The following is a 27,167-nucleotide window of genomic DNA, read 5'->3' on the forward strand; positions in this document are numbered from 1 at the left end:
ACATTCACACAAACATATGCACTCATACATATACAAATATTTATAGCGAAAAAAGAAATATAGCTTTATAAAATGCTGATTTGCTTCATTTCGGCTGGTGTTATGGCTTGTAAAATGATATTTAGTGGCCAAAAACAAAAAAAAAATATTACAACAATAACAGAAACCAACCATATAAAGTCGAAAAATACATTCTGAATGAAGTGTACAAAATTCAAGCCACGACTTTGTGCCATAATTTTAATAGCTAGCGAGCCAGCTCGTCAGGCAATCAGTCAGGCAGTCAGTCAGTTAGCCAGCTAGCCGGCAAGGCGGACCACAAATCGTCTATGTGCGACCGGGTATCGAGGGCATGTAATGAGGTTGTTAACACGTTAACGAAATTGCTTATGGTCATATTGCTGACAATGGTGAAATGTGTGAAATGATCGAAGCTTTGAAGAAATGCGGCTAATAGTGTGTACGCCCAGCGCTGCGACAGGCATACAAAGCCGTTCGATTGCTGCCGCCTCTTGTGTGCATGCGCGTGTGTATGGGAATTTTCTGCTAATATGTTAATTTGCTGAGAGAATTTGAAAGTTTGGCACACTGCATGCCGAAGTCTAGTGCAAAGACACCTTCGGCGGCGTTGAGAATGCATAAAGAATAGAAGTGGAAAGTGCGCGATTTATATTTCTCAGCTACAGAAATTTGCAGAAATTTTTAATTTTCAAATTTAATTTAACTCAAATGTATTTTTTTTTTTTTAATTTTTCAAATTAATAAAAATCACATATGTAATTTCCAAATAAATACATTTTTTTTTAATATTTTGATACTAAATTAAAATTTATGTTAAAAATTATAAAATCGCTTACATTTTTTAGACTTTTCGAATTATTAAATTTTTTTTATATTTGTTTTTGGAATATATTTTTTATGGAAAAATTGTAAATTTATTTCGAAAACAATAAAAAATTCTATAATGCTTTAAAAATATTTTGAAATAAAGATTTTTTAAAAAGAATTTTACTTAATTATACCTGTTTACATTTTAGAGAATATCTAAAAGTTGAATGTTTTTACAATTATACCATATTAAGTTTTGAATTTTTATAATAATTTCTAGAAAGGTACCACCTGATTTTTAAAAATAATATAATATTTAAGAAAAATATTTTTAATTAATGTTAAAAATAAGTAGATTAGCTCTTTTGTGATTACGTTTTATAAAACTTCAAGCTCAAAATTTGTTATGTAAAATAAATAAGCAACGTTTTTTTTTAATATTTTTAAAGTTTTTTAGAGAAATTTTTTTTTTTATAAAATAACACACTCAAAATTTTTTATAAGAAAAATTTAAATAAAAGTTGAAATTTTTTTAAAATATATATGTAATTTGTTTATTTATGTGTTTTTTTGAAATTATATTTTACAAAATCACACAGTCAAATTTTTTTATAAAAATAAATAAAATAATAACATATATATTTTTTTAATAGTTTTGCGATTTTTTAACTTTTTACACTACATTTTATAAAATAACACACTTACAATTTTTTACACAAAATAATTAAGGTAAAAGAGTAAAATTTGTTTTTTATATTTTAGACATTTTTTTATACATATACATTTATATTTGAATATCCCTATTTATTTATTTTTTTTTTTGTTAAAAATTTAATAATTTTAAACTTCTACTGAAAATTTTATAAAATATCAATGCCCTTTTTTGTTAGCGCTCCATTTCTTTCTAAGAAATAGTATTACTGTATCTTAATAATCAAGCCAACACCTCTTGTAACACTCACACACTTGTTGCGCTCCTCGCAGTTGCACTAAATGCGTTAAAACAACAATGCGCGCTTCAATTGTTCAATTAATTAGTTAATTTTTATTGTTATTCTTTCGCAAGCGCATAAATATTAATAAAATTATTATGCATTTAAATCAGCTGTACACTTGCGCGTGTATACTTGTATGTGTGTCTGTCGGGCAACAAAAAGAACGGCACGTGCATTATAAATGCTGAACACACACACACGCCTGCAGTTACAAACAAACAAAGGCCCAATAAAGATTTTTTCAATTTGCCATTCAGCTAAGCGGGAGAGCACACAAGTCGACAACAATGATTTATATTTATTTATGCGTTTTTATACGGGCGCTTGCATACCTTTGTGTGTAACATATACTCGTATGTATGTATATGGATGGCTGTGTGTTTGTAGTGAAAATGCCGCAACATTCAAGTGTGGCGCTATTTATTGCTTATTACAATATTAGTTTTGTTGAAAGTAAAAAATTTCACTTTTCAATACAAATTTTTTTTTGCCAAAAATATTGCAAATTTTCACCATAGTCTTTGCTGTTGTTTTTATTTCTTAAAAGAAGCGCGCATAAATAGAAATAAGTATGAAAAGTGGAATGTATCTGTGTATGCATGTCCATATGTACGTGTGTTAATATAATAAATAAAAAAAAATGCAAATGTTTTGCGAACGTTCCATGTGACGCTGTTGTTGTTATTTATATTTAATTTGCGTTTTTCTTTTGTGTCTTATTTTTTGTATTGCTTATACGGCTCGTCGCTTGTTTAAGTTAATTAATTTTGCAAAATTTCGTTTATTTATTGCATTTGCTTTTCGGTGGCTGGCATTTAAGGCAATTAGTGTTACACTTCAATGCGCGTGCGCGTGGACTGGATTTAGTGATTTAAGCTGGCGCAGTTGTTTTTTTAATTGAACAAATTTGTATACAAGAATTAAAAAATATATAAAAATATAAAAAAATATTGTGAGAAAAATTAAAAAATTAAAAAAAAAATTTAAAAAAAAATAAAAGAAATATAGAAAAATTAAAAAATAATAATTAAAAATTAAAAAAAAAACGAATTAAATAATTAATATAATAAAAAAAATTTTAAAACTTCAAAATGTTTTTTTGTTTATTACATAAGCACTATTTTTAGGATTATGTAATTTAAGTAATTTAAATACCCGGAAAAACTAAAAAAAAAGATCGTATGAATTAAAAAAAAAAAAATAACATACAAATTTATATACATTTTTTTTATTGAGTCTCTTTAGGTTTCATTGCTAAGCTTTTTGGTTAATTACTTTCCAATTTAAAGATTTGAAATTGCTTTAGATTTTTTACATACATATATTCTTGAGGATAATGACTTTTGAAAATCTGTCGAAATCTAGTTACTACTCTATATTTGAAGGAAATATTTTGATTTGTAATATTAGTATTATTATTATTTTTGCTGGTAAATTAAAAAATTACCTCAGAATTAATCATAAAAAAATATAGATCTTTTAAGAATTTAAATAAGCTTTTTTGTAATTTAATGCTAAGTAATAATACAAATTTCAAATAAAATAGTTTTCTTCCCAAGTTTTTTTAAGATTATTTTTATTTGTGTTTGTATATAATATTATTTGTATATAATATTAATTTTAAAATTTTAAAATTATTAAAATTAATATTATTATCCTTTTTTTAAATTTTAAAATTAATATTATTATCCTAGTTGCTTGAAAAATATACCAAAAACCATACAAAATATAAAAATATTTTTCTATTCTTTGAAATTAGTTGTTTTTATCGCGAAAAATAAAATTAAAAATTGCCCTTGAAATTTAGTTTTTCGGAAAAAAATTTGGGAATTTTCATTGCTTTTTATACAATTTGTATTTGTTTTTATTAATTTAACTCTATGCAAAGCAAAAAAAAACTTTTTAGCTTGAAAATTGATGCATTATCAATATTATCAATTTTATTTAAGAAATTTGTATGTGCATAATTTTTACAGTTTGACTTCAAAGGAATGTTTACAAAATGAGGTTTGACTAAAGAAAATAGTTTCAATAATAAAATACATTCATATTATTTTTATTTTTCAATGTTTTTTTGAAATATTTTATTTTTATATTTTTGATTAACTTGCTGATAAATTTTTTTTATTGCTGATTTTTTTTTAACTATTGTACAATATAATTTTTTTATGTTGTTTTTTTTTTAGAAAATTTTAATCGTTTTGAAAACAAAAAAACTTTTACTCTTATTATTATTCTTCTTTTGTTTAACAAATTTTATATATTTAAATATTCGAAATGTGATTTTCTCTTAAATATATATTTCTTCTTTTAAAAACCATCAAAATAACAATCAAAAGCAGTTTTCTACACCAAAAACTCCACTCAGAATTGTTACCCTCTAAACAAACTGCACTAAGTGTAGTCACACATTCATAATACCCATATACAGGTGCAAATGAAGCATGACAAGCGGGTGGGCGCTCTGCCCTAATGCCAAAAACGTAAAATTTTATTGCAATAAAATATTAATGCAAACATACAATATTTATTGCAAAATGAATTAAGCAAAAACAAAGCGAAGTACATATACTAGCAAGTCTCTTTTTTTTTGATATCTTTTTTTTGCAATTTTTTTTCCTTTTATAAATACATTTTTTTTTTGCAATTTTTGTTTTTTTATTTTATAAGTTTTGTAATAAAATTTGTTTCCAATTTTTTTCATTTTATAATTAAATTTTTTTCTGCAAATAAAGATTTTTTTTTTGCAAATAAAATTTTTTTCCAAAATTTATTTTTGGTTGCAAATTTTTTTTCGAACGTTTATTTATACAGTACAACACTTTTGAGCGAGTGAATGAACGCGTTAACAAAATTCGCTTTTTCGGCAAGTCAAATAAATTTTATGAACGTTTTCCTGCTTTACGAAATTTGCAGTTTTTAGCGAGTGTGCTTTGCTTACCACGCTTTTTTTTGTTGTACATTCTTTAAACGCTTACACTTAATTATATACATATATGAAGAGAAATAAATTTTGTATTTTTTTGCATTAAGTTGCACATTTTAATTTAATTAAAAAAAAAATATGTACAATTTCTTGCTTACTTTAAATATTTTTGCTGTTGGCTTTTACTTATTTGTAGCTGTCGTTGTTGTTGTTGTGTTACGCTTTAAGACAAAGAAGGTAAAATTGCCACAGCCGGTTTTTGCGAATTTTTTCCGCACTTTATTTTATTTTCGTATTGCTATTGTTGTTGCAGTTGCTGCTGCTGCTTATTATTGCCACAACAACAACACTTGCAGAGGCAGGGGCGTTGTAGATTCTTTTTGGTCGGTTTGCTTGATTTGCTTTGACTTGAATTTAAAAAATACACACACTATTTATTTGTTGTTTTATGTACATATCTGTATTTTTGTTGTGCTTTTTTTGCTTTGTTTTTATTGTAATTGTAGAATTTGCACGCAAGAAAAATTTCAATACAACTGTTGCGCTATTGCGATTGCGAGGTTCACTGGCCGCAAGCGGGTGAAAAAAAATAGTTACAACCGACACAACGGCACAAAAAAAAAAGACAAGTACATACGTAAATATAACAAAACGTGAAGAAGCAATGTTAACAGAAACAAAACTTATAACAACACAAGGCGGAATGTGTAACGAATGCGCTTGGCAAATCCGCAACGGCGGTAAGCGATTGTTGTGCGAAACACAACCACACGACGCGAGCAACAAAGACGAACTGAACTGAACTTGGTTGACTGGCCGCGAAGAATGTTAAGCAACAAGCTGTGAGTCCCCACATAGCGCAAAAGACCAATTGTTTGCTGGCTGCTTGTAGACGCCACTTGCGGGCGCCAACGTAAGCGGGCGTACTGAGTGTGTGTGTTTCCAATGGAGTGCCGGTAAAGTGCTGAGCGCGCGAGTGCTGCAAGTGGAGACATGGAGCGAGAGAGTGAGTGCAAGCGACAGGTAGAGTGCGAGCGATGAGTATAAACAAGAAACTGCACAAGCGATCACAGAGCGGCAGCGGTGCGCTCAAGCAGCAAGTCAGTTACATATGGCAGATCACAACAGGCTAGCGAACGCGCTTAGTAGATCATCTAAAAGTCGAGAGCGCGCTCAACTGGCAACACACTTGAACGCAAAAATATCAAAATAATGATTTTTCGGAAGTCTCAAATGCACTCACTAAATACCAGACGCGCTTGCAACTTTAAGCGCCGATTTAAGCATTTCAACTTGCACTACGGCTGTTTAGAATTTTTGGTGAGTAGCGCTACTCTGGCGCGCGTGTCTCTCTAAGTCGCCAATACACCTTCCAAGGTGAGCGCAAGCACTCTATACAATAAATTTTCACTTTTTCTCAAAGCTTGCTGGAGCGTCACTCGCGTGCGATCTCTCCACCCGGTTATTAACATTGAAAATAGATTGGCGGTGCTCTCGTTCTGCTCCACAAGCTCTCTTGCTGTTTTTAATACCGCGCATTCTTCCCCTACCGCTTATTGTTCTCATCAACTTAAGTTTTGCTACCATTTGCGTACGCACAACTAGAAATTAAGCAATTACCGCTGGTGTTTTGGTACCCCCCCTGGCTTGATGCCGAAACGTATGCTCGCATATAGTGGCTCTTATGTATATAATTTGTAAATACATTAACTAAACGGCCGTCGAACTGCCAGCACAAAAAGTGCTTACATCAAAAATTTCCAACAAACACTCACTTGTGCTCTCGACAATCGTCAGTCGTTTCATCAGGCAGTCCGCTTGTCAGTCAATATTGTATATCAGTTCGTCAGCGCGTCGTCACTTCAAGTTTATTCTATAGCTTTGTTGGCTTTGCCTCACTTCGCTTTAGTTTTTTCCGCATGCCTTCAGTCAGATTTCACAGGCGCGCCGTGAAATTAATACCTTCTTTCCTTTCATAAGTTTGGCTTTAATTTCTGCGCGAAATATTAGCTGCCTTTTTACTCTTTTATGCTTAATTTACTTCTTTTGGATTTGAAGTAATTTCATTACTTGTGTATTTCCGCTCTTGGAAATTTTTATTTGCCAATTTTATCAGCAAAACTTTACCAGATTTTTGTGGTTTTAGACAACATGTTCTTTTTATTTTTTCAAAATTACAAAATTAAAGAAGAATTTTCGACTCCTGAAAATTTTCTTCAGAATATTAACTGATATTTCGGTAGCTTTTTCTTAAATTGACTTGAATTCTTTAATTTTGTAAGTACTCTACTAAAATTACATTTAAGTTGTAAACTCGAGTTTACTCGCCAGTTTCGTATTTTGCGTTGAAGACTACTCATAGTCGCTAGGTTTACCATAAAACACCTCAAAAATTTTTATGAAATTTCCAAAACTAAAATTTTCAACAATTTGTTGTGAAGTGGTGTTATGAGTGCTAAACTCGAGTTAAAGGCGTAAACTGAATGCACTTAACGAATTTTTAAAATTAAAAAAACGTTAAGTTTTCGCTTCTAGTTTTCAGACAATATTTGCGTTTCCCAATTCTTGAACTTTCTGTCTTAAATGTTTCATCAATTAGGTATACAAACCGTTAAAAATAAACTCGAGTTAAAAAACTCTTTCCAGTTTTTAAGTACTGAATTTTCAAAAATCAATTTTGAATTACTCAAAACTCGAGCTTTATGCTCGAATATTTTCATCAGCTTAATCGGAATAGTTGACTATAAACCCTAAAGAATAAACTCGAGTTAAAAACTCTTCCCAGATTTTAGTCTTAAATTTGAGTTACCAAAATCTGGAGTTATTCCAGAATCACCATTAAAAACCGGAGTTTGCATTTCCAAATCCTCCTGATTTATGCTCGAAAATTTTTGTAAATTTGATAAGAAGTGTTATTATTTCAAAACTGGAAAGAAATTTGAATCTGCTGAAGTTAAGCGAAAAATACCCAAATTAATTATGCTAAACGCCTGAAAATATGCAACATTGTGTTTGAGGCATATGTTATATATATTACTTTCTGTAAAATTTAAAGGTCAATAAATATTTTTTTCAGACTGTCCTATTTCGGTATCTCTATTTGGAGACTAAATTCCAACTGGAATCCATTTATAAAATGGCATTTTGACAATTTATGCGAAAATTTGATAACTCTTACAGGATGCACTGGTTACCATTCCCAAAACACGGCGGTCGGTCATGCTACCGGTTGTTGTGGCATGAATAATAAATTAGCCGTTTAACTTTGAGGTTTAAGTCGTGTTTTCAAGTACTGTATCAAAAAATGTTTTCGGGAAATTGGTCGCTCAATCGATGTTGTTTTTGTCGCATGAAAGAATTTTTTATATATTATAAAAATTACAGCGCAAATTTTTAACCGTAAATTTTAAGCTTAAATTTAATTAATTTAATTTAATTAATTAGAAATATTTTTTCAACGCTTTCTCATTGAATTCTCATTTATTATTCAAATGACACCCAAGACTATCTTTTATATACAAACAAGTATGCACATAAACACTTAATATCACTTTTACATTTCTGCAACACTTTAAAATTTATTTTATTTTTATCACCAACGAAAATAAACAAGTCGAGCGTAGCTGCGAGCATAAAATTGTGCAGAAAATTTAATCATTTTTGATTAAGGAAAGCATAAAATCATTTAAAATATGGCAAAATGCGAAAGAAAACTGGAAGCAAGCGTAGATAAATTTTAATTTATTGCAAGATTGGCGGGCACATAAAATTTTTTTTGCAAACACACACATAAAGGTTAATATGTGTGTGTGTTTTAAATGTAAATATTTGCATTTGTTTCAAGCGTGAAATTATAAATTCAAATAACAAGTGAGTATATTAACATAGTAGGTCAAATGTGATGCGATGACAAGCAAGCGAAAGGTGAAAGAGATTTTTACTTTCAATGAGAGCGCAGAAATACGCATGCATACATACATATTTATTATAGCAAATTGCACAAATAAATAAATTTATATAAATTTTATATGATATGGCAATTTTAATATTTGTTTGCGGTTAATTGAAGCAAATTCGATAAAGAACAGTTTACGATGAGTCTTCAGGTCCCACGATTATATTTTGTTTTGTAACGAGAAAAAGTCGGGCACTACAAATCAGACATGTGGAAGCAGATATATGGTTCAAAAACCCACTCGAGAGCATAGTTTCTCGCCCAAATTGTTATGAGCTATATATTGCTCTAAGTAAAAGTTTACTTTATTGGAAAAAAAATTAAAATAGCGTTAGATATATTATTAAAAATCTTAGCTCCAGTTTCAAGTATAAAATTGTGTCAAGACATTCAGACCTATATACATTATTGTTTTTAAGTGGAACGAACTGGATCTTTGTGCTGCTATATAATGTTAACCTAGGTACTTATGCATAACACCAGCTTCACATTTTTAGACGGTTGTAAACATAGCTATATGTTTGTATATCGATATTAACTTAACCGACAAGTTCAGCTTACGTTTTATAGAACTCACTAAATGAAGCATAGTTTTAAGGTTCGATTAAATGTGAGATCCAAAAAGCTATTGAGATTAGTAAGCAAGTAAATAGCTATAAATATCAAAAAAGTTGGTGCCTTCTGTAGATCATTATTCTTTTTTCATATTCCAGAGTTTTGCGGTTTCTTTAATGTCATTCATGGAGCTTTTCTTAAATCTAACTATAAAGAACGTTTTTGAAGAGCCCTTAACTAAGTCAATTAGCAAATTGTTGACACTGATTTGTAAATTACTTTGTCTCGGACGTTATTATTATCTGGATTACCACCTGAAGAAAACTATTGGAATTGGGTTCCCTTAGCCTTCGTATAATAAAAAAAGCGAAACTTACGAGCAATTGACTGCTTAGTTCATTCGTTTTATTAATTATTCGGTAATTCTCAGCAAATTTAAGATAGCGAAAATTTACACATTTTATCCCCAACCAACCCCTAACCAACTCATTGTTAGGGGATTTTATAGTCTCGTCTTGCGTTTCGAAATTAAGGACAAAGAAATTATGTTTGAGAATATTTAGCAGCAGCATTGTATATTATCAGAGTATATCTAGCATACTTTTTGGAGCCGTATTATTTGCTCAAAATTAAGTATAATTATGGCAGAATCAAACGAAAGTTTGTGTATAAATTGGGAGTATCACATACAGCTTTTGAAGAGAGTGTATGCTAAAGACTTTCTAGTTTTAATTTTTAACCATAAAAATAGTGATCCGCCCACACATAGCTTTCACAAAGAGTGCTGGCACTCTGATTACCTTATAATAACATATTTCTCTTGGACTTCTTAGATTTCTTGCCACCAATTTTCACTTTCGTTGTTTTTACAAAAAAATTTGCGCTCACATCTTACTCTCGAAGAAATCTTAAGCCGATCTCAAAATAGACAACCGAAAGCAAATTAATATATTCAAAATTCAAAAATTAACTTTCTCTGCGTCAAAAGAGCAAAACAAAGCAGATATGTAAACAAGAAGTACAATAAATTAATAGAAAAAGTAAATAACAAAAACCAAAAAAAAATGGTTTGCGCTTTTGTACTATTGAAATAGCTAGCTGCTTAAGAAAGTCAACAACTAGATGGATGTTGCTGTTTATTTGCCCACAACTGCCACACAGTCCCCCATTCGGCAAAGTGATTTTATTAATTCGCCAACTAATGTTTTTGTTATACACTGAACAGGGTATTTGATGTTTGCCATGAAGTTTGTAATACCCAGAAGGAAACGCCGGAGACCTTATAAAATATATTATAAATGATTAGCGGGGCGAGCTGAGTCCATTTAGGCATATCCGTCTCACTATTCCTCTGTCTGTATATACGCCAACTACTCCATCAGTTTTTTAGATATCAAACTGAAATTTTGTACCTGTTCTTTTCTCTTCAAGAAGCTGCTCACATTTGTCGGAACCTCCGATATCAGACCACTATAGCATATAACTGCCATAAAAACTGAACAATCGGAATCTAGTGCTTGTATTGGAAACTTTTTTATTTGAAGAGATATCTTCACGAAACTTAGCATGGGCTATTGTCCAAGGCAGCGCTACAATCTCCGAAGAAATTGTTTAGCTCTCACCGCAATAGATAACATATAGCTGCCATACAAACTGACCGATCAAATAAAATTTCTTTTATCGGAACTTCTTTAGTTGTGAAGGGTATTAAAGTTATTCCAACTGTTTTTCATTTCCTTTATTGCGTCGCTGTTGACTACTGTGCGCCACTGGCAAGTCGCAGCAGCAACAATAAAAGCGCAGAAGGAAACAAAGAACAAATGTTATATGCATATATACACAAATTTGTGTGTGTTTGTAAGCCGTGTGGCAGCTTAAAGACTTTACGCGTCGCCTTGAAGAAAGTCAATGAAAATTAATTTGTTATTGCTATTGTTGTTGTTGTTGTTTTCACGCTAAATAATGGAACAAAGCAAATTGCATAATATTTTTCTAACTAACCAGTTTACAAGCGCACAGCTTTGTTGCATGCCACAGCCGCTTAGCTACAGTGCAGCGTGGCGCACAGCAGTGTTGCCGAGCTTTAATAAAATAATTTTTATTAATTACACTTTAATAATGCACAGTTCAATGGAGCACAATGCCAAAGCGCGCGCTACTTTATCGTGTTGTTATTTTTGTTGTTGCTTTTTATTTATATTTTCTCTGCGCGCTGGCTTTCCAAGTTCAATTAAGAAATCGCCAATATGCTTCTGCGCCTGTGTGTGTGTGTCATACCACATTGCTACTGTGCAACGCATTGAACGAGCGTGCCACACCCTCCTCACCATTGCCACACAAAGCAATTTGCCCGCCTCTATTCGTTCAAATGCAGGCGCACACACATACGCGCGTACTTTCAGCCAACTCTGCACGCATTTATCTTCATATTTTCCGCGTTTGTTCGGTGTCGATCGCATTTGTCAGTTGGCTACTTGGTCGCTGGTCACTCTAATGACGCGCACTGATTGCTCTGAGTTCGCTGTTGTATTTGTTGTTGTATTTTTTTATTGAAAGTTTACATATGTTTGTGTGTGAGCACGCAAATAAATTGCTTCTTTTGTCGCAATTGACGTATGTATTTTACTGCACAAATGACAGCTACTTTTCCAAAGTATCACATCCATTTGTATTCCTCATACTTTTCTATAGAAATTGATGTTTTTTTTATATTTGCAATTTTCTCACTATTGACATGCGCGTTGGCTTTGTTCTTTGCCGCCGCTATATATTCGTTGATTCTGTGGCAGATTGCTGGCGTAAGACGCACTCGTAAGTTGCGATTGTCGCATGCCATTAGTGCGATCTTTGTTGTGATTGTCGGGAAAGGACCCAATTGGGAAAAGTTCGGCAGAAAAATTAATGATGATTTAATAATTGGAATAAGAAAAGCTTTTTGGTAACTTGAGTCACGTACTTTTCTCATGCGATTTTCGGCAACAGAACCGATTGGAAAAAATATTTAGTGATCCTTTAATGGTTTGAGGTTAATTGTGCGATAGAAGAAGAAGAAAAGCTTTGCAGCATTTTGGTTTTCACCGGTTGTCGGGAAAGAACTCAATTGGAAAAAATTTATGGCTTGAGGTTAAGATAAAAGTTCGCTGGAAGAAGTAGAGTTTTAACGCATTTTTGGTATCTTAAGTCACATCCTCTTAGTACACACTGTTATCTCAATTTCAATCGTACTAAGTTCATGAATTTCCTTCTTGGGAATATTTTATTAGTATTTTTTATACCAGAATGACATCAGTATCAACATACGCTATGGGGGACTTAGAATTAACAGTTTCTTTAGCGAAGACAACTTTCGATACATTTTGCTGTGGTTTCCCAGCAATAATCACGAAGAAGTTGTATAGGCACGAATACTTCAGAGGGCGCAAGTGTATGTGCGCCCGTGAGTCTCACGGAATCACTTAGCTTTACATATTCTTAAAAAATCAATCAATTCATATTGCCTTAGACTTTTAATTACCCTTCATAGGGGCAATCGTGAGACTATTTAACGAAAGCTCAAAAGAAATTATTTTAGTATCGAACCGAATGTCGATATTAAGCGAGTATTTTTTATGCCAGTATTTTTTCTGGAGGCTTGACCGTATCTTTGCGAAGACACACATAATATAATATAATATAATGATATTAATAGAAAGAACGTTTTTGTCCAATCTTCGATTTGGTCAAGCTCGGCGTTTGCACTTAAGAGCCACCGAGTGGTAGTCACATATTTAATGAATTTTAGAATATATTACAAATAAACAAAATTCCTGCAGGGCTTATACTCCTCATGCTATGCTGCATAAAAATACTAGAAAAATATCTACACACATATATATACATATATGTAGATACACATGTTTTTCTTATATGCAACACCAACAATCACATCATCGTCTAAACGCACCATAAACATCAGCTGGGTATTTATTGTTGTGATCCATAACTCAGCGGCATCATCAACATTTTTTGTATGTACGTGCTTACATATACATATATGCAACACATATGCATGCAACAATATTAATGCTGTCAATTGATTTTGATTGCAATTTGTTTTGATTGATTTAGTTAGAAAAATTGTGAAAAATTGCTGTTGTTGCTACTACCGACCACAGCCATATAGCTACTGCTGCGGCTCTTGTTGTTATTGTTGGTGCAACAAAAACAAAAACTGCTTGTTTAGACGCTGTTATTGGCAGTCTTGCTACGACCACATGTGATTTACTGTTGTGCTGCGGTGTTGTTGTTGTTGAGCGGAAAGAGTTCAATTGGATTATCATTGGGCGGTCGTTTTTGAGTTGTGTCCAAAGTGCAAAGAAGGACGGCTGATTTTACAAATGCACTACGCGTGATAAGAACATGACTGGCAAAATTTTCTACAACAAAAGCAAAAAAAAGTTGGGTAGATTTTTTTGATGAGTAACGTGATAATATTATATTAATAGAGCGCTCTTATTATAAAAAGAAAATGTTGGAAAATTATACTTTATGATTTTCATATTTTTTAAATTTTATTTTTAAAAAATTTAAAATTAAAAAAAAAAAAAATTAATAAAACTAAATTTACCGAATTTTTGGATATTTTCTATTGAAAAATAATTTTTTTTAAATAAAATTTTGAAAATTTCTTCAAAAATATAGAAAAAAAAAATGAAAAACAATTAATATATTTTGTTATTTTTTTGAAAATGCTTGAGAATATTTCAGCCAGGTTAAATTATTTTCTAATTAAGCAATAAAACATTTTAATTTTGCTCGTCATTGGTTGGTTGAAACGGAAAGCGCATGACCGCCAGACTGCACTTAGACCAACATGAGTCCCATTGTGCTTCCGGTTGGTGATCAATTTAAACGTTATCCAGCAACTCAGTGCATTTGGTAAGAAAACTGATATATTTCCTCCCCAACTGCGCAATGTCTCTTAAGTTGCAACTTTGAGAGCTGTGGAACATATCCACTCTCATCCGGCAGAAGACTGGACATTTTCATGGATCATGTTTCAGCGTCTCTTTATCCTTCGCGCATGCTCTGCGATCCGCTGAATCCCCCGAGCGGGCCAGCTAAATGTATTATAAAACTCAAAAAAAAAAAAAGAATATCAAAAAAAAGTAGTAAATTGCTGGCAAAAAATTCCAAAACAAAGGAATGGACTAAAGCTAGAGAAAACGAATTAAGGCAAGCAAAAGCAGAAACAGCGCATAAATTCTACAACTAACCGCAAATTTAAACGCAAAAGAAAGTGACCACAAAATGGCAATTGATCAATGCAGCACAACCGAAGAAAGCTTAAGTAAATATACAAAATAGGAAGAAAAAAACAAATATATATATATACTTATTTTTTTCATTTAAAAATTCACAACACACACACTCAGCAATCTAAAGCGATTAATCAGCAAATTAAAAATTACCAAAGCGCAAGCTGAGCGGAGCAGACCAATGCGAAATACACACCCTGCGCACGCTGCTTCAAGTCGCAAAACCATTTTTTTTCTATACATACATACACATGTATGTGCCTCTGTTTGTTTGTGCGATTACCCGTAGCAGTTGCTGATTGGAATGTCTAAACTTGGCACTTTGTTCTGACCGCAATTCCCAAAACGTTGCTCGTGATTTACATGTAAGCGCGCAAAAATGAAATGAAAAACGAAAAGTTTTGAAACCGAAAAACAGCAAAAAAAAAGTAAAAACTTCCAAAGCAATCCGCTTTTTGCTCAGTTCACTCGTGCATACATATTTTCCACACTGATTGGTTTGTTAGCAGGCAATTTAAACAATAACTAGAATTTCAAGGTGGCTTATTAAACGAACAAAGCACAAAAGGAAAATTAAATTGAAAGAAGCAGTACGAAATAGTTATGGAAAAAAATTAGTTATGGAAAAAGAATAAATCATTTGGTAGGCATGGGAAGCGGTTATATGTTTGAAGCGCTGACAGAACAATAATGAAAGAAAAAATAAATATAGACGAGTTGGTTGTAAATGCGTAAAAAAAGGAGAAGTAAAAATTCATAAAAAAAATATTAAAAAATTAAAATAATAAAAAAAAAATTATTGAGCATAATTCAAAAATACTCTAATTTTGTAAGTGTTGTGTAAGTTATGCATGTATGTACATATATGTGTGCATAATCATATCCGTGGCTCAGAAAGCATTAACCAATTTATAATTGCAAGACAAAGTTTTGGCGTTAACAAGCTACTTATTAGTGAGTGAATTTATTGTTCTAGCTATTCAAATTTATGTACATGTAATGATATTCTGTGTAATTTAGTCCACCAAAAAAGTAATTATGCATATTTGATTGGCTTATTTTCAAAACAGACTTCAAAAGAGGTTGAGAAGAAACAATAACAATAAACGAAAATCGATTTCAAAAAGCTTCAGATGCTCTCATAGCTAGTAAGGTTTAGAAACTCACTCCATCTTTGGTTTTTTTGACTCTCTAACCCCCTCTATATGTATAAGTTATACGTAGTTTCCAGAACTTTCTTAAGAGCATTTCTGAAGCAAAAATATAAATTATTATAACGAATTGAAATATATTATATGCAAAATGGGTCTATCTGAGCGAAAAGTTCCCAGAATTTTCTCCAGATAGAAAACAAAAAAGAGGAAATAATTTGAGCTATAAGAAATAACAATGGTGGTTTGCAGAATATTGCATTGGTTAGAGACACAGTTCTTCTAAAAACAACTGGGACAACAGAGATTTGTAATGTTCCCAATTGGAAAGCTTTTGTAAATCAAGTAAGCGCCCTTTGGTTTGGGTTTCGCATATTAATACAAATTGAACCCGAACTTGGTACGAAAAGATCTTTTTAAGGTAAACCCTGGATAAGCTGATGAGTTATTAAAGAAAGCCCTACGAATTATCAGATTGATTTTTCCATTCAATTTTTTTTTTTACTTGGCTTGAAAATTAGTGTGGAAAGCTTCGCTTGAGTTATTATGAGAAAGTTATCTGAGTAAAAATTTTTGCAGAATCTTTTTTGAAAGTTTTTAGAATTGTTTCTTGAAAAGGTACTAGTTTCTAAGCTAGCTGACAGCGGACATTTTATCATACTTTTTAAACACAGAGCTTTTTATGAGCTTTTTAATGAAAGCAGAAGGATATTCAAATGGGAGAGATAGCTTAAGTCAGACCTTTCCTCACACTTTTTAATCACGGTTATACAGAACTTTAGATGAGTTTTTTTAATGAAAACTTGATGATATTCAGATGGCAGAGGTAACTTAGGTCAATTATCTAGGTTGAAATCTTTCAATGTATTGTAATGATGCTTTTTCGGCACGATGGTAGTTAAGCTTAAAGCTTAACGTGCTCCATATAATAAATTCAAGTTCTTTTTTATACTTTTCTCTTATAATGAATGCGAAATAAACAATTTTAGAATAAAACTTTGAATAATATAATTGTTTACTTACATAACTCTTTTGAATATGTTAGAGTCGTTCCATTATCAACATTTTTCTTAAAATTGCAATACATACCTGAAACGAAAAAATCGAAATTCAATGATTAGTATTGACACATAATATCTAATTATATATACATACAAATTCACGAAAAAAATAAAACTATGTTATATTTAGATAAGAGTTACTACCAATATTTAATTGTAGAAAATTACCTTCTCAATTCACTCAAAATTAATTAAAAAAATCGTAAAAATTTTTCGCCAAAGCAACATCTGGTGGTTTCCTACCCAGTCTTGCAAATATTAATGTTTAACAATTTGCATTTTAATAAATTATAATCTTGTCAGTGGCCACTCATTCTTGAATGCTTTGCCAACAACTATAATTGAATGGACTCGTTTCGCTTTGCAGGTTATATTTATTTATTGGTTCATTTTTTAGTGTTTTATTATTATTTTTGCTTTTTACTGCTATTTATATTACATTGTTTGTGCTTTAATGTGCACTTAAAACTGTTATTAGTTGTAATTGATGTCAAATTTAGTTTTCGCCCGTTTTCGAAAGTCGCTGCCAAGTAGTTCATTAATTTAAGCTTTACTGGTTAATAATTATGGCAGTGCGACGGCACAGAATTGGTGGAAAAAATCGAAGCAATTTAAATTTTAAGATGAAAAATTCGTAGTTTCCCACAGCGTTTAATAAACTAAAGTAAATAAGCGCTAAAAACTGTAATGCTTGCCAATTAGCGGTTATCGTGCTTAATTATATTCAGAGTGGAGCATTATTGTGTTTTTACGTTTGAGTTAATGGTGGCAAATTAAGCTATTTGCATAAATTTTCTTGTTGTGAGATTTTTTTGGATTTTTTCGGAATTTTCGCGTTACGGTTGGTTAAATAAAAAGTGAATCTGTTAATAAATAATATAAATTAATAAAACTAAAAACAATTTAATTATATAATTAATTTTTTTTAAATTGTTTTTTAAGAAACTATTTTTTAAAATTTATTTATAATTATTATAACGTTTTCATTTTTCAGAAAATAAAATTTCCAAATAAAATTATATATATAATTTAAAATAATTTTTTGACAGTGTAATGTTATATATTTTGCGCTATTGATTTTTATATGTACGTACATATATATATATATTTTTTATATTTTAATTTAAATTTTTATACACACAAATTTTAACATGTTTTTGTAAACTTTTTTACGAAAATAATTTTTTTGATTTTCAGAACTCAATATGTATACATTTTTTTTTAATTTTTACATATTAGAAAATCATATTTTATTATAATTTTTTTTTTTATTCTATTTTTTACCAGTTTAATGTTTCATATATTCGCAAATTATTGTTTTATACATATATGTATTAAAATAAATTTTCGCATATACACATTAAGAAGAAATTGGAAATATTGTTGTTTAATTATATTTTTGATTAATTTAAAAAAAATTAATATTATTTTTTTTTTTTTTTAGATAATTATATTTGTTTATAAATAAATTATGATTGTGTGTTAGTAATTTTTCTGCCAACTTAATATATATCAAATATACATACATAGTATATATAAAAAAAAGAAAATACAATATTCTCAGAAAAATCATATAGTGTGAAAAGAATAACTACCACGAAATTAATGAGCCCTACCTTACAGCAGCGCGCATTTTTAGCAACATGAGTAACTGTTAATGACCATAGAAACCATATGGAACGGCTTACATGCGCCTTCAATCACCTATTTGCATATACATATATGCATATAAGTATGTATATATTTAAGTAGGAGCCAATGTGCTTGTAAATAACCGATTAGAACTTGAATGATATTCCAATCAGCTGACGTGCGTCATAAGTTGCAAGAGATTAGATTTCCTTATGTGGGAAAGCAAGGCACATGTTGCTCTATTATACACTTATAGATATGTCATTACAAATGTAGCTATGTAAGCATTCAATGACTCAGTTCTGACACCCATTTGGACAAATTTACAAGTGTGCACGCCTGTACCACCCAACCTACTAGGTGTTCCATGCACAATAATCAGAAAACAGGAAAATATTACAATAGACACCTTTGTTAGTTTAATGGTCAGCAATGCTGCTCATATTTCTCAGTAGAGTGTAGAGCAGATTAATGAAGATAATGGTGTTCAATATTATATATATATGTTGTGATTTTTAATACACGTTTTATGCGTTTATTTCAAGTGAAAGCTTTAGTGAGTGTTTTAGAGAGCTTTCGGTTACGTAGTATTTTAACCGAGAACGTTGTAAGCTTGTAAGTATAACTTTAAGTTAATTTAAGCTTTGACCACTTTGACTTACTTTACAAGAGCTTTTTAATATTAATTTAGTTTTAAAAGCTTTGAACGAGCTTTCATGCAATATAACTTAATTTTAATATGAAAATCTGATTTTACGCAGCTATTTCATTGCTAATGAGTGAATTGGAAGAAATTTAGTAGTTGTCAAGTCTTCCCAAACTGCTTAAATTAATTAAAAACCCTAAGGAAATCACATGTGAAAGCTTTTTATTGGCTACAAAATTAAAATTGCTTGAAAACTTATAAAAAAAGCTTTTGAGTTATTGCTCAGCTAATATAATTAAAATACGGAAGCTGCAAATTTTTAAATTCAAAATAATCAAAAGTAAATCAAATTCGAAGCGTTAAGTTAACAAAATGTGAGTAAGCAAAAGCTAGAAAAAAGCTCTTCGAATAACATAAATTAAATACAATAAATAAAAAAACGATAAAAACAGCAATTAAACAATTTGGCAAAATTTTACAGGCAATAAAAATTATTTATTTGATTAAAAATAATATTTACGAATTATTATTACTTCTTTTCACGAACACAAAAATAATTTAACACTTTTTTTCGCAACTACATACTTATGGATGTCTCTTTGTGTCTAACATTTTTTCAATTAACAAAATTAAAAAATTCCTTACACTTGTAGTTATTGTAGAAAATAAATAGTCGAGTGATTTAATCATTTCTTGAAATGGCAAAAATACAAAAACAACACAACACCGTTGAATAACGAACAGAAGTACAATATTTGTGGAGTAAATAAATAACAATAACTCAACGAACGCAGCAATGACAAGGTCAAATGAGTGAGTGCTTTAAACAGCGTTTGACGACGCGTCAACAATTATTCACAAAAAAAAATCAAGAAACACTACAGTAAAACATTAAAAAGACAAAACAGAAATGGCAACAGAAATTAATTTGTGGCATACCAACAAAAACACATGGTAATATAACTGGAATTTTATCAGCAAACACGAGTTGGCAGATAATTTGACAAGAGTTGTGAGTGGGAGCTGTGAACAGCTGTTAGTCACTGTTACAACCAATGCAAGTGATATGAACTAAGAGTAGAGTAGGGAACTAGAGTCTAAAATTATTGTTGGATTTTGCATTTCAAATATAATTTTGAAATTTAGATTTCGAACATTGAGTTTGAAATTTAAAATGAAGAAATATTTGTATTAAATTTCAAATATTTTAAAGGGATTTAAAATTTTGTAGTACGAGCTCTGATTTTCCAGTTTTAAATTGTGGATAGTGAAATTCGTATTTCGAGTTGAGAATTTTGATTTTAGAAATTCGGGTTCTGAACTTCGACCTTTGAATTTTCGTATGTAAATTTTATATGTGAAAATAAAAGCTTTTATATATTTGTTGAAGTTTGGACATTGAATTATAGTTTCAAATCCGTAATCCGAACTCATAGTTTTCATCATTCATAGTTATTAGTTTTTTGTTTTTCTATGTTGAAATCTTATGCAAAAATATGAGTATCAAAATTATCATTTTGAATTTCGGTTAAATATTTAGTTTTGTTTTACCAACCTTTACCGTAGTTTTATGATGAATTTATCAATCTATTTTTCAAATTAAGTTCCTAAATTTTACTTTTTCTTTCCATTTGTCAGTTTTCGATGCTCTCGTTGGCACTTTTTAAACGCATTCCACACCATCACTCTCACCTCATCCATTAACACAACACAGTGACAATATGTGGCACTCAACTTTATGTATATAGTCTTGCCAACTCGGCTTAGAGCAATTAACAAAGCAATTGACAAAAGAAATTACCATTTCTAATACTTTCAAATGAAATGCCAAAAGGAAAATAGAAATAAAATAACAACACACAGCTCCACTCATTACAATTCAGTGCACAAATATTTTTTCGCATTTTTTTGCAAGCCAAACGACAGATTTTAGGTTAATGAAGCATTAAAAATGCCAGACTATAATAAGAATAACAATTGAACGATCAGGTGAGAGATGGCCGATTGAAAAAAATATAAAGTAAAAAAAACTTGAAAAAGACAATAACTACCAAATCGATTAGAATAAGCGTAACTAAAATTGAAATGGCTTGTGTGACAGTTTTGAAAGTATAGTAAATTTTTGCATACCTGGGATTGGGTGTTGTTTTGCAAGCTTTTTGAAGTTTTTTCTTCAAAGATTCTTAAAAATGAAAGGAGAACTTAATTTGATTATTAATAAAGTTATATTAACAGGGGCTCAACACCGGTTGGAACTAACTTTAGGAGGGCTACCGGTCGTTTTGAGTCTAATAAAATTGATGGAAACTTTAGCTGTAGTGGTACACGTTAATCTTTTACCTCATAAAAACAATCAAGCATATAGTAGAGCAAGAAATTTTTATTATCCAGCTCTTCGCTATTCTCCAGCTTTGTGGCTTTCAATTTTATCGGCTTTCAAATGCCGCGAGCGATTTTATGCCGCCGGCAAGTTGTAACATTTTAATTTCATACATCATTTCGGTGACAATAAGTGACAGTCAGAAGCAAAAAAATACAAAAACAATAACGGTAATAAAAATAATGTAAATACAAACAATTGGTATCTAAAATGTATGTCAAGTACTGAGGACAGTAACAGTTTGCTGATAGCATAAGAAAACAATACATTTTCAGAATTCAAATTGAGTCATTATGGAAACAACAAAAAAGCGTGAAGTGCCAAAAAAATAAACAAAATAACTGGAAGTGATGAAAAGTAAAGCGATTTGCGTAAAAGCGGGAGATAAGAAGAGCTGTCAAATATTTCAGATGCAAGAAAAAAGAAAAGGAAGAAAATAGTAATGTGAATTTTGAGCAAAAGGAGACAATAAAAAATGTGTGTGAAATTGAAAAATATCAAAAACGAAGAATTGAAGTAAAGAAAAAACCCTACAAATTAAAACTATGTCAAAGTGCCATACGAGTAGTTGACAGATTTATATAAAAACCTTATTATTTGGTGCACAATTCAAGCACAATTCAATTCTTAGTAAACTTAATTTGTTAAATTTTCTTTTAGCTGTATGGCGTGCAATATTTTTTAACATTTTTACAATTAGAAATCTGTGGTAACTCTGTTCTAACACTTTAGCAAGCAAAAACTTTCTTTAATGTCTTATATGAGGTTTGAATATTGCAAATATTGTGTCGTATATTTTTTGTTAATTAGTCGTTAATCTTTCTAGTTTTTAGAAGCTGGCAACACTGCTTGAACAACATTTTATTTTTAAATAGCTTTTCGTTGGGTACAAAGTTTCTATTTATATTTTGAAACATATTTTTAAAAATGTTAAATTTTTTTAAAATATGTGGCAACTCTATATTAGATTTTTTTACCAAAGACTTCCTTAAAAAAAAACAGAGTGTATCTGTTTGGTGTGCATATTGTAGTAATTATTTAATGGATTATTATTTATTTTTTTAAATAGCTGGCAACGCTCTTAATAACTTTGCGTGGTAAGATTTAAATTTTTTAAATAAGCAGTCTCTTGATATGTATTCTTTATTTACATAATGAAATAAATTTTATTTTCTAAACATGTGGTAATTCTTGTGAATATGTGACAACACTGTGCTTAAACTTTATTATTCAACAATTTTTTAAAACACCTTTTGATAAGACTTTATTACTCAAAAAATTTTCTAAATATATTTTATTTGATGTGCTTCTTGTTATATTTTTTATGAAATTTTTACTTGAATGTTTATTATATCTTTCTTTGAAGAGCTGGCAACTCTGATGAAAAGTTTTTCGATCAAAAAATGTTTTAAATACCTTGTCTCTTAATATTTTTTTTATTTAAATACAAACTAAATGTAAATGCAAAAATTTTATACAAATTTTACTATGTTTAGAGGTTAGTTGACTGGCAAAATTAAGTGTTTTTTGTTTATTTATTATTATTTTTTAGTAAGAAACAATGGCAAGCGTTGCCATATATAATTTATTTATTGCAAAAACATGCAGCTACTATAAATTGAAACTATAACACACGTATTTAATTATCTGTGTGTAGGTATGCATTTATATGTAGTGTGAAGCTTCATTACAACAATGAAGACCCCAAGCTGACAACAACAAGGTAGAGTTGTGCTGCTCACTTGTTGATTGTGGCTGTGATTGCGCGCCTCTTGATTGCTGGCAGTTATGCGTATTGCTGTTGTTTTTGTTAGTGCTGTCGTACAGCATGAATATTACTCCAGTTTGTAGCACATATGCATATAATACAATACATAGCCTGTGAGTTATGTGAATCGCGGACGGTGAACATGATTTATTAGCTGCAACCAAGCATTTGCAATACAACAACAGCTCAAACAATAATAGCGCTGAAACTCAGAAATTTTTCAAATTTACGAGTACAGACACGGGTATGAAATTTCAGATTGAGCGTTGAAAATTGGGTATTTTGTTGAGTTGAAAGCATTCAGTGCTACCATATTTGCGCTACAACAACACGAATAATTAAAAAAATAAAATAAAATATGATTTTCAGTAAAGCTGTGGGAACTAGGATTTGCCGATGAGAGCATCTTATAGTTAATATTTAAAGAAAAAATATTACAAAAACAACACTAAATTAATTAAAAATGCTTGCTGGTCCCAAGGGGATAGCAGCTAATAGGTATTTGTGTGCTTAAAGCAATGCGGACGTAAGTTTTTCAATTAAAAAATATTTATTTTATTTTTGTTTTGCCTTCGATTAACATGGCGATATTCTCAAGCCCAAACCATGTTACGCTTTTAAATTAAGTAATTAAGCATTGAAATAATTAAGCAGCCAAAAAGTGGTCAAGTAGAGTCAGTTGAAAAATTATCTACTTCAAATTGAGAAAAAATAAATGAAACAACAACAAAAACAATATGTAACAAAACTCGCTAGATGCCCGCAATTGGGTAACCGAAAGTGTTTGCCATTGAGATCTGCTGCCAATAGCCGGAGGCAACGATTAACGTTAGCCATAAAGTTGCCACGCTATTCAAATATTTGTAGCGCATATGTGTATGTATGTATATATAATACTGCATGCGTAATAAATTGACATTACACAGCTGTCAAATGTGTAGCCAAATGAAGTGTCGCCTGTACAACATTTATTTAAAATGTAAATAAATAATGGGTTTCAAATAAGCAATACATACTTAATAAATAAATCACAGTTTATTTTTTTTTCACTTCACAGGTTGCCACCTAGAAAAATGTAATTAATATTAATACATACATATGTATATAAATAAGCAATTTTCAGTGGACACTGACAAGTATTACAAAAAGCATACCAAACAGCAGATATTAAAGAAAAACAGTATTTGGCAAAACAAATTTTAAAAGAGAGTTGCCAGATTTTTCGAAAAATAAATTTTCTAAATCAGCGATGGCAGCTACGAAATATATAAACACAAAAATACACAACAGAGTTGCCAGACCTTTCGCAAAAAATAAAATGCTGCAAATTAGCGTTGCCAGCTATGAAGTATGTAAGAATTTATTTTTATCAAAAAAGCCTACTGGTATAAGCTTTCTTGCAAAAATTCGTATTTTAAATAATTTTATGTGAAGAAGTTTGTTTATAGATCAAGTTCGGCTTAGTTGTAATAAAGTCAAGCAAGCTGAGCTAGCCGGGGATATATTATGAGACAAGATCCACTATTTAAAAGCTGCGAACATTAATAATGTAGAATATATGTTTTCGATTTACCAAAATTTAGCGAGCAGCGAAACGAACAAGCAGCTGTTATAAATCACATATGCTTGCTTAATCAAAAGTTTTTCGCCAAAATGACGTTTTATAATCTAGAAATGATGTATAGCGCTAAGTTCTTACACGAACACACATAATCCGCTTCAGACTAGTTTTAAGTAAATGAGCTTTTATCAGCTCACAGATTTTCTACATTTCAATTAAGTTATTCAAATGATTTTACAAATAAGTTTTTGCCATTACATTTGTATGCATAGCACAACAACACATTAAGCGACGTAGAAATTTTAAATAAATATTTTTCAACTCGGACTTGCAAACATATGTACATATATAGCCATATATATATTTATATATGTATATACAAAAATTTTTTTTGACGTACCATGGTTACCATGCACGCGCACATATGTTCATATATACATAAATAAGTACGGTTTCAGTGTAAAACTATGCAATTGTTTTAATAAATTTATTTATTTTGCACATTTGCTTTGCATTCGCTTATGAAATAGTAAACTGCGCCATTTGTGACGCCAATATGTCTGGCTGGGCAAATAAATTAACACTGATTGCGGCTGATAGAAAGATAAAGGTGCAGTTATAGAATTTTTTACAGGCTTCAATGACATTGTGAAAATTGTGTGAAGAGTATGAAATCGATATAGTGAACATTTGAATTTTTTCAACCATGAAAGCTTTAAGGTATACCTTATGCAACTATAGAGTGAAGCTTTCATTACAATAGTTATAAAAATTTTTCTTTTAAATATACATATATTAAATCAGTATCTCAACTGACTTAAGCAGCAAAACTCTAATAAAATTTAAAAAACAAATAAAAGGATTCAAAGCTTTCCGAAGCTTTTATACGTCTCTAAAAAAACTTAATTAAGATATATATACAGCACTTTTTGAGTTTATTATTTCAAAATTAAAAGCTTTTGAAAGCTATAATGAGGTTTTATACTGGCTTAAAATGACGCCTAGAACATAAATTCACCGAACTTTTCGAGCTTATACTACAGAAATTAAAATCTGTCGCAAGCTTTAATGAGCTTTCATGCAGCTTTCACTTAAAATATAGTGTAAAGGGCATAAAATGCGTCAGTTTCCACAATTATGTTAATATTTTTCATGGCTCTGGTAATTTTTAAGATTCTTAACGCTAAACTAAGATCTCTTTCAGTTTTGTTTTACAAAAAAAAACTTAAATTTAGTTTTTATTCCGCCAGTATTTTTTATTATTAAGCTTTCTAATGCTTCGGTGAGCTTTCATATCATAATTCAAATAAAACATAAACTCATTGGAATTTTCGTGGTTATTATAAAAAAATTAAAAGCTTTCGCAAGTGCGCTTTTATATAGCTTTCACTTAAAATACTTCACAACTTTATTTACCAAGTTTACCAAAACAATGATGCAATTTTCAAATTTATTGTTCAGTTTCAGTTTATCGTTATTTTCTAATTAAAGTTTTTCCTTTTATTTTTTGCATTGATTGATAAAAAAATTAATTTTTCATTATATTTAGCAATGGTCAAATGCTTACTGTTCTGTTATTATTACTTTTTTTTTAAACCTCTCCTCATTACAAAAAGGTCACGTTCATCGCCGCTAACTGTAAAACAATTCCCAATAATTTGATTCATCATATGCGATACGATTCTTTAGTCAGCCAACAACAATAGACAATAAAGTGCATGTTATAAATTATAACAACAATAACAAAAAAATTTCAAATATAATTGCATAAAAGCAATTGCGTTCTCAATTTTTTGTGTTTTCTTAAATACTTGCATGCCGCAATTTTCATTCGTTCTTTGTGCAAGTATGTGTGTACTCACAAGCTTTAATTTATAATCAGCTCATTATTCGCAAGCATATGATGAAAATTGAATTTTTGAAGTTTATTAGCAAAGTAGGTTGGGCATGAGTTGGGTGAGCAAAGCTTTGTTTGGGAGACCGACAAAGGAATTGTTTTAGTTTTTATGTACAGAATTTTTAAATTACGCTGTTTAAAATTTTTTTCTGTGTCTTGTAGTTTGAATTTTAGATTTTGCTTTTTTTTTAATTTTTTTTTGGTATTTTTTGGGTAATTTAATTATTTATTTTGAATTGAATTTTTTTCTTTATATTATTTTTTGAAATATATTTTTTTTATTAACATTTTTTTTTGTATTGTTTTTTATTTTAATTTTGCTTATATACTTTTTTATTTAACTTTTTTTTTATTTAAAATTTGTTTATGTATTTTTTTTATATTAATTTTTTTTTTTATTTCTTTTGTTTAAAATTTCTTATACATATTTTTAAGTTAATACATTTTTTTTTAATTTTTTTTCTATGTCTTTTATTTTATTACTTTACTATTCGCTCTGTCCTGTAATTTCATTG

At 30.1% G+C, this 27,167-nt stretch overlaps 1 protein-coding gene across 4 annotated transcripts in view; it reads right to left on the bottom strand.

Annotated features, from left to right (window-relative positions):
* The window catches only part of bbg (big bang), a 277,715-nt gene that overhangs the window by 31,165 nt on the left and 219,383 nt on the right, over nt 1–27,167 (bottom strand). Inside the window, exon 1 of one of the 4 annotated variants that reach the window (XM_070111949.1) lies at nt 4,908–5,551. The exons of the other annotated variants lie outside the window; for them this stretch is intronic. The gene's annotated coding sequence lies outside the window, so the exon portion shown is untranslated. Of the gene's footprint in view, nt 1–4,907; nt 5,552–27,167 lie in introns of those variants that run through there. 4 annotated transcript variants of the gene reach the window in all.

The sequence above is a fragment of the Bactrocera oleae genome, chromosome 6 (genome assembly GCF_042242935.1).
Source record: "Bactrocera oleae isolate idBacOlea1 chromosome 6, idBacOlea1, whole genome shotgun sequence".
Taxonomy (NCBI): Eukaryota; Metazoa; Arthropoda; class Insecta; order Diptera; family Tephritidae; genus Bactrocera; species Bactrocera oleae.